The sequence below is a fragment of the Oncorhynchus tshawytscha genome, linkage group LG24, assembly GCF_018296145.1.
Source record: "Oncorhynchus tshawytscha isolate Ot180627B linkage group LG24, Otsh_v2.0, whole genome shotgun sequence".
Taxonomy (NCBI): Eukaryota; Metazoa; Chordata; class Actinopteri; order Salmoniformes; family Salmonidae; genus Oncorhynchus; species Oncorhynchus tshawytscha.
The window spans coordinates 23,772,071-23,780,885 of NC_056452.1; the positions used below are offsets into that span (position 1 = coordinate 23,772,071).

General features: G+C 42.7%; 1 pseudogene; it reads left to right on the forward strand.

The window, feature by feature from the left end:
• Positions 1–2,758: 2,758 nt before the first annotated feature.
• LOC112223225 lies at positions 2,759–5,995 on the forward strand (annotated as a pseudogene).
• The last annotated feature ends 2,820 nt before the right edge of the window (positions 5,996–8,815 follow it).

Below are 8,815 nucleotides of genomic sequence, written 5' to 3' on the forward strand. Positions count from 1 at the left end.
CCACATCAGACGCGTCCACCTCAACAACAAACTGACGGGAAGTGTCAGGTTGAGAGAGAATCGGCGCGTTGGTGAATCGGCTCTTCAAGTTCAGAAGTGCTCGGTCTGCCTCATAGTGATCCGTGCCAGAATACTGCCGTTCAGAGTGGTTGCTTCAATGGCTTCCAGTAATTGCTCCTTGGAAAGCCCCAGCTGTTCCACTAAGTCGGCATCAATGAAGCTGTCATCGGCACCTGAATCGATGAAAGCGTTAATCGCTAAACTCTGATTCTTATTTATGAGGGTAGCAGGAAAACGAGGTCTGACAGGGCTCGAGAGGTTGAAACTGGCTCGCTAACAAACCTCCCAAACTTAACGAGCCGAGCAGTTTAACGGGCGCTGAGGACAAACGGAGATGTAATGTCCCGAGCTACCACAGTAGAGGCAGCTGTTGGTCTCACGTCTACGTTGGCGCTCGTCCTTAGTTAACCCGTGCCGCCCCACTTGCATAGGTTCAGGATCTGGCGGCAGGACTCCTCCACTAATCCCGTGTGAAGGAAAATGATCAACCCGTTCTGGTCCACTTCCTGACCCGAATGGTAACCGAGTCTCAGATTGATTAGATGGACCCCACTGCTTCTCCCTCCTTCTCTCTCGGACTCTATTATCTACCCGAATAGCTAAGGTGACCAAGCTGTCTAGATCACTAGGCTCTGGATAGGATATCAGCTCGTCCTTGAGTTGCTCCGACAACCCCTGGTAAAAAGCCGCTTGTAGTGACTCCTCATTCCAACCACTCTCCACAGACAATGTCCTGAACTCGATCATAAAGTCTGCCACACTGCGAGCTCCTTGGCGAAGAGTGAACAAATGTTTAGCTGCGTCCTTACCTCAGACCGGATGGTCAAAAAGCTTTCTCATCTCTCCCGTGAACTCCTGGTATGAAGCCATGCAGGTCTCCTGTCGTTCCCAAACGGCTGAAGCCCATTCCAGAGCTCTTCCACGCAGCAGTTCAATAACAAAGGCTATCCTAGCCTTGTCAGTGGCGTAAGAATGGGGCTGCAGATCAAACACTAACCCACACTGCATAAGAAAAGAACGGCATCTTCCCAAATCCCCTTCATATTTATCAGGCGTCGGTACCTTGGGTTCACGGAAGGAAACCGCACCAGACACGGCAGGTGAGATGGGTGAAACAGGTGGTGAATGAATCGCCGGCAAACTGAGCTGATCCTGGATTTGTGTCAAGCTAGCAGATAAGTTCTGGATTGAACCCGCTATCTCCTGTAGCGCCGTCTTGTGTTGTCCCAATGTCTTCCCCTGCTGGGTAATGGCATGGCAAACGGAGTCCAGGTCCGCTGGGTTCATCCTTGGCCGGATCGTTCTGTCACGTTCTTTCAAAATCGAACCCAGAAGCAGACCAGGACAAGGAGAGTAGGAAGAAGGTGAGTATTTATTTACAAGTGAATGTGAATGGGTAGATATATCCAGGTGGTGTAGCGGGCAGCGGTGGTGAGTTGATGGGAGTAAATAGGTGGATCCAATGGGGTAGCGGAATCCTCCGACGACCAGGCGGGAATGGGGTAAATGATCCGGGTGAGTAACTGAAGACAGAACAAACGGAGGTAAGTTTAAGGCAAGCAATACGTAAAAAACAACAAAACAAATTCTATCCAACTTGAGGCTGATACTATGGCACAACATACTGTTCATGGCTAACGATCCGGCAGGGAATGGATGTCAGGTCAGAGCTTTTGAAGGGGAGAGGTGATGATCAGGACAGGTGTGCAGATTACTGATGGGATACAGGTGCGGGTGAACATCGATCTCCCAACAAGCTAATTTGCCCGGCAACCAGACAGGGTGCGTTCCAGGACACCGGAAACACACTCCAGGACAGAAACACAGGCAAACACAGACTCAGGAAGCGGGATTCGTGAAACCCCTTTTTTTCCATTTTTACCGAAAATGAAATACCCGAATCTAACTGCTTGTAACTCAGAATCTGAAGCAAGGATATGCATATTCTTGGTACCATTTGAAAGGACACACTTTGAAATGTATGGAAACATGAAAGGAATGTATGATAATATAACACAATAGATCTGGTAAAAGATAATACAAAGAAAAAAACAACCATTCTTTTTTTGTACCATCATCTTTGAAATGTAAGGGAAAGGTCATAATGTATTATTCCAGCCCAGGTGCAATTTAGATTTTGGCCACTAGATGGCATCCGTGTATGTGCATAGTTTTAGACTGATCCAATGAAGCATTGTATGTCTGTTAAATTTGTTTTAGCAACACTGCCCAAATGTGCCTAATTTGTTTATTAATAACTTTTTATGTTCAAAATTGTGCACTCTCCTCAAACAATAGAATGGTATTCTTTCACTGTAATAGCTACTGTAAATTGGAAAGTGCAGTTAGATTAAACAGGGAGTCGCTACCTGGATTTGTCCAGCCAGATATGCTCATTTTAGTTTATAGATGGTGCTATAGGGATGAAAATGGCCATTTCTACCATGCTGACCGATGGTGGTATGCTCAGTATCAACATGATGATTTGTTTTGTACTGATGAAAAATGTACTCTGACTTAGATTGCTGAGAATTTCTTAATGATATTTTTATGTCTTTTTAAACTTTGGAATTTTTCTTTTAAGTTGAGAGAAATTTTTGTAAAGGTCACGCTACTCTGCCCATCAGTCAAGTGTTGGGCTGACTAGTCTCATTATTTCAATAATTAATCAATATTAAATAAAGAATTGTTTGACGAAATGACAAAGTCTCTATCAGTATGAATTTCCACGACAAAGTCACTCTGAATAAGAGTGTCTGCTAAATTACTCAGAGGTAATGTCAAAAGGATTCTGTTGAAAACAACGGGTGGACATTTTGGAAGCAGTCTCCTGTTTGTATAGATTGTTCAGATGGCAATGTCAGGAAACCAATGGGCACGCTTCAATAGGGCAGAAGTCTGTGTTGTTGGGATTCTGGATGACCAGATAGCTACCAACAATGACAAGGAACTGCCATGTGGGGAATAATAAGTAGCTAGTTTCATCTTGTTCTTGATACCATGTCTTATTTTGAGGTGTTTTGACTGATTATGTCAATGACAATATGGCTAAAATGCTCTAGCTAACCAACAACTGTGATGATGTATTTGAGAGACAAGGGCTCATTCTGCTAATTTATTTATGTTTTCAATAAACATTGGAGACAAAATATAGTTTACATGTTTCAACGATCTAAGCCGACCCCGTCTGTTTTGCCCCATAGTTGCACACATGTTTGTTATGTTAATAAACAAATAACTATTATATATAATATCTATTAAATGTCAGTGATTCAGACCCATTCAGCAATATGGTGTGCTTCAAATTCAAATAACTCTGGCTTCCTGCACCATCGGGAGTTTACCATAGGAATACATAAATGTGCTATCACTATCTACTGGATTTAATGTATATGACCTCAAACTCAACCCTGGACCTGAAAGCCAATTCCACTGCATTTTTTATTGTCCCACTCTAATCAGGGATCAACAACCTCTCCCTCAATGTGAGCAAGAAAAAGGAGATGATTGTGGGCTACAGGAAAAGGAGGGCTGAACAGGCCACCATTTACATCGACAGGGCTGAAGTGGAGCGTGTTGAGAGTTTAAAGTTCCTTGGTGTCCACATCACCAACAAACTATCACGGTCCAAACACACCAAGACAGTCATGAAGAGGGCACGACAACACCTTTCCCCCTCAGGAGACTGGAACAATTTGGAATGGGTCCCCAAATCCTCAAAAAATCCTGACTGGTTCCATCACCGCCTGGTATGGCGACTGCTTGAACGGCAAGCGGTACCGGAGCACCAAGTCTAGTTCCAAAAGGCTCCTGAACAGCTTCTACCACCAAGCTATAAGACTGCTGAACAAGTAATCAAACAGCCACCTCGACTACTTACATTTTGTTTTAACACTGCTGCTACTTGCTGTTAATATTCTAGGCATAGTCAATTTACCCTTACCTACATGTACAAATTACCTCGAATAACCTGTACATCCGCACATTTACTCAGTACCGGTGCCCCCTGTACATAGCCTCGCTATTGTTATGTAATTCTACTGTGTTACTTTTTTTATTTTCACTATATTTTACTTAGTAAATATTTTCTTAATTAACTCTATTTATTGACCTGCACTGTTGGTTAAGGGCTTGTAAGTAAGCATTTCACGGTAAGGTCTACAACTGTTGTATTCGGCGTATGTGACAAATAAAATTAGATTTGATTTAGACTGGGGACACCAGGTGTGTGCAATTAATTATTAGGTACAACAGAAAACCAGCAGGCTCCGAACCTCATAGGGTTTGAGTTGAGTACCACTGGTATGGTTTGAAAACAGCCTGACTCTAAAAATAACTCTGTCCCTTTAAGAGCAGCAGAGCAGGGAGGACTTGAGTGCTGATGCCACTTTGCTTAAAAAAAAACTTGTGAGCAGGAATTACATATGGTAACGAAATCTCATACTCTTTACACAAGTTTCACAAAGTCTACCCTTCGTCAAGTCAAAGAAGAGTAAGCACACTCAGGTGAGTAAACAGAGAAACAGAGATATTTACCTGGACGTGTGGAATTCTGACATAATCATTGCACTTCCCGTTTTTCTTCCCATATTCCACTTTTGGAAAATTCTGATAACATAAAGTGGGGCAAAAAAGTATTTAGTCAGCCACCAATTGTGCAAGTTCTCCCACTTAAAAAGATGAGAGAGGCCTGTAATTTTCATCATATTTACACTTCAACTATGACAGACAAAATCTGAAAAAAGAATCTGAAAATCACATTGTAGGATTTTTTATGAATTTATTTGCAAATTATGGTGGGAAATAAGTATCAGAATCTGTTGTTCTGAAGAGCAGTTCCAGTGCTCTGTCTGGAAGTGTTCACTGAGCCTGTAAGGTCTGTATCAGTGGATATTGGAATACAACTGACCTGTGCCAGTGTCCAATGTGTAAAACAAATATTCCACCGAAGACCAGAGCTAAAAACCAACACAGCATTCAGAGATGTTGTAGATCATTTTAAGATGATCAGAATCAGAGACACAGACACAGATGAGTCCCCTGCCGAGGCTGGGGAAGTGTTCTGTGATGTCTGCACTGGGACAAAGCTCAAGGCCCTGAAGTCCTGCCTGGAGTGTCTGACCTCTTTCTGTGAGACTCACCTGCAGCCTCATCAGAGAGTCTAATAGACCCCGTTGAGAACCTGGAAGACAGGATGTGTAATAAGCATGACAGACTGCTGGAGCTGTTCTGTAGCACCGACCAGACGTGTGTGTGTGTGTGTCAGTTCTGCATTGAGACAGACCACAAGACTCACCACGCCGTCCCACTAGAGGAAGAGTGTGGAGAGAGGAAGGTTCAGCTGGGGAAGACAGAGCGACAGATACGGCAGATGATCCAGGAGCGACTAGAGAAGGTTCAGATCAAACATTCAGTAGAGTTCAGCAAGAGAGATGCACAGAGCGAGATGGCAGACAGCCTGCAAGTATTCAGTGATCTGATGGATTCCATTCAGAGAAGCCAGGCTGAGTTCATTGAGGTGGTTGAGGAAAAGCAGAAAGCAGCAGAGAATCAGGCTGAAGGGTTTATTAAAGAGCTGGAGCAGGAAATCAATGACCTACGTAGGAGACACACTGAGTTGGAACAGCTCTCACACACTGAGGAACACCCCCTCCAGAGCTTCCCATCCCTGTGTAACCCTCCAAATACTAAGGACTGGTCTGAGATCAGTGTTCACAGTGAGCTGTGTGTGGCGAATGTGAGGAGAGTTTTGAGGAGCTCTGTGTCTGAGCTGGAGAAGACTGCTAGGAGAGCATTTTCTGAGCTTGAGGAAAAATTCAACAAAGCCATGGATAAGTTTCCAGACACCAATCTGAAGAAGATGCAGCAGTCTGTGACTCTGGACCCTGATACAGAAAATGCCTTTCTCAGCCTGTCTGTGGACAGAAACAAGTGAGAAGCGGTGTACAGAAGCGGCACCCGCTAACACCGCAAAAAGTGTTGGTAGTTTCAATAGCTCTGTCCTGGGAAAAGAGGTCTTCTCCTCTGGGAGATTCTACGATGAGTTGCAGGTGGAGGAGGTGACTTGCTGGGAGTTAGTAGGAGTGGCCAGAGAGTCCATCGACGGGAAGGGGTTGTCACTGAGCCCTGAGAATGGATTCTGGACTGTGGGACTTTAAAAAAGGGATAGTTGTCAGGCCAACAACTCTCCTTCTCTAACTCTATTTATTGAGAAGCCCCAGAAAGTAGGGGTGTTTGTGGATTATGAGGAGGGTTAGGTATCCTTCTACAATGTGGAGGCCAGGGCTCATATCTACTCTTTCATTGGCTACATTCACTGAGAAACTCTATCCATACTTCAACCATGCTAATCTTGGTGCTGGTAAAAACACTGCCCCATTGGTCATTAATCCTGTCAATTACAAAGACTGAATCAGAGTCCTTTAAAGTCATGGAGGTTTCAGCAACACAGAATCGGCAATGTAATAAAAATTACGAACCTGACAACGCTGAAAACGAAACGTGTTTGTTAATACAAAATTTGAATAAGTGCTTAAGCCTGTCTTCTCTTGTGATTTCTACACTTGTTTTTTCATACTGCTTGTTCCTGCCAGCACCTGGGTCTAGACTGTGACAGAAAAATTACGTATTTACCACATTTGTTGGATACTTAACAATGATTTACTTAACAAACTGTAAATGTCCTATTAATGCTGTGTTTTATGGTCTCCACTCTAGCACCCTGCAGCTAATCTGGGTGTAGGGTTTTACTGGAGAAGCTTGAGCTGACAATTGATTGATATTTTGGTGATAAAACCAACAGCCACATTCCATTCTATGATTAGTGGTGCATGTCAGACATATGTCTATGTCTGACTGAGCCTGCATTCCATAGACAAGAAATGGTGTATGTTTAACCCGAGATAGAGAGACCCTGGAGGAACAGAACAAAGGCCTCAGTATTCCTAATTATCCTGCCATGTGGGGAAACTAAGACGAGGTAGGGTTCAAAATAACACCAGAGGCAGATAAACAGGAGATGGACCCAGAGTGGCTCTCTCATTTAGCCATTTTGTACCTTGCGGATTGTGGTTGTTGTGGACGGCGGTTCACAAATCTAAATGTGTATTTGAACCCAATAGTGGTTGAATTCAAGAAGTTAACAATGCCCATCAATCAATGTTTTTGAAACCAGTGGACAGACAGTGAAAAATGTGCTCTTGCAACAGCTGCATAGTGTGGATCTCAGCCTATAGAATAAAAGTAGGGCTTTTATTGCTCACTCTAATTCATGCTGATTAAAAAAAAAAATCAATAAGCCTAATGGACACATGTTCAAACTCACACACTTTTAATAGACTTGAAGGGGCAATCTGTAGTTGCTGCATCCATTTTTGGACTTATAAATGATATTATTGTAAAGATATGATTTCATTGTATTATATGTAGTAGAAAGAGATGGGTTAGAAGAATCATACATAACCAACCCATAAAGTTTTAAAAAACGTAACCGATGAACAAGGGTTGTGGATGAAATCTGCGATTCTGTGGGTAATATAATGGCGGGTTTTCAGACACCGTAAGTGAGGAATTTGTGAGCATTTGGTCAAGATGGTAGTAACTTCCCTGAGACAGAGTGACCAAATTTGAGCTACAGCTAGTGAATGAAAGAGAGAGCAGGTAATGGGAGAACGAGAGGGATAGAGAGCAGACCGGTCAGATATTTCTCACACTCTACTTTCTAAATTGCCTTATTAGAACATTCTCGAAGCTTCTAAAACTGACAAAACACATTCTAAATCTTCAACTTAACTTGCCAGACTGAGTTAATCTATATGGCTCTGGCTCTTCCCAAATTGAGCTGCTGTGTCTCTTTCATTTGGCTAGGTTGATAACTGTTCCCTATGTAGAGCGGCTCCAATCAATGTAGCCAAGGGAGTGATTAACAGAGCATGTCAGGTGACCTGCTGCATCAGATACATGACCTCTCATTACCTCTCTCTCTACCTCTCCACCGCTCTCTCTACCTCTTTGTCTACGTCTCTCTACCTCTCTCTCTCTACCTCTCTCTCTACCTTTTTGTCTACATCTCTACCTCTCTCTCTACCACTCTCTCTACCTCTTTGTCTACATCTCTCTACCTCTCTCTCTCTACCTCTGTCAGTCAGGTCATCCATGATACAAATCAGTATTCGACATCCATCCATGTCTGAGGACGTTTTAAATGATATGGAAACCGGACGCTACGGGCAACAGTGAGAGCTGCTACCTTCCAGTAGGTTTCTGTTTTGCTACGGCGTTGTGGACAGGGATACTGGATGTGCAAAAGCATCTGCTTTTGATTCCAAAGGTTGAAATATTGAATCCAGCGATAGAGTTGTTTGATATTTTTGTCTTAAGCCTAACCCAAACTTTAACCATTCTGAGTTAACGCCTAAACTTACGGATTTGTAGTTATTGTCTACACTTTAACTCCCACATGTTTTGAGCTGTTTATATATACAGTATCAGTCCAATTTAGACACATCTACTCAAGGTTTTTCTTTATTTAAAAAAAAAAAAGTTCTACATTGTAAAATAATAGTGAAGACATCAAAACTATGAAATAACACATATGGAATCATGTAGTAACCAAAAAAGTGTTAAACAAATCAAAATAGATTTTATATTTGAGATTCTTTAAAGTAACCACCCTTTGCCTTGATGACAGCTTTGCACACTCTTGGCATTCTCTCAACCAACTTCATGAGATAGTCACCTGGAATGCATTTCAATT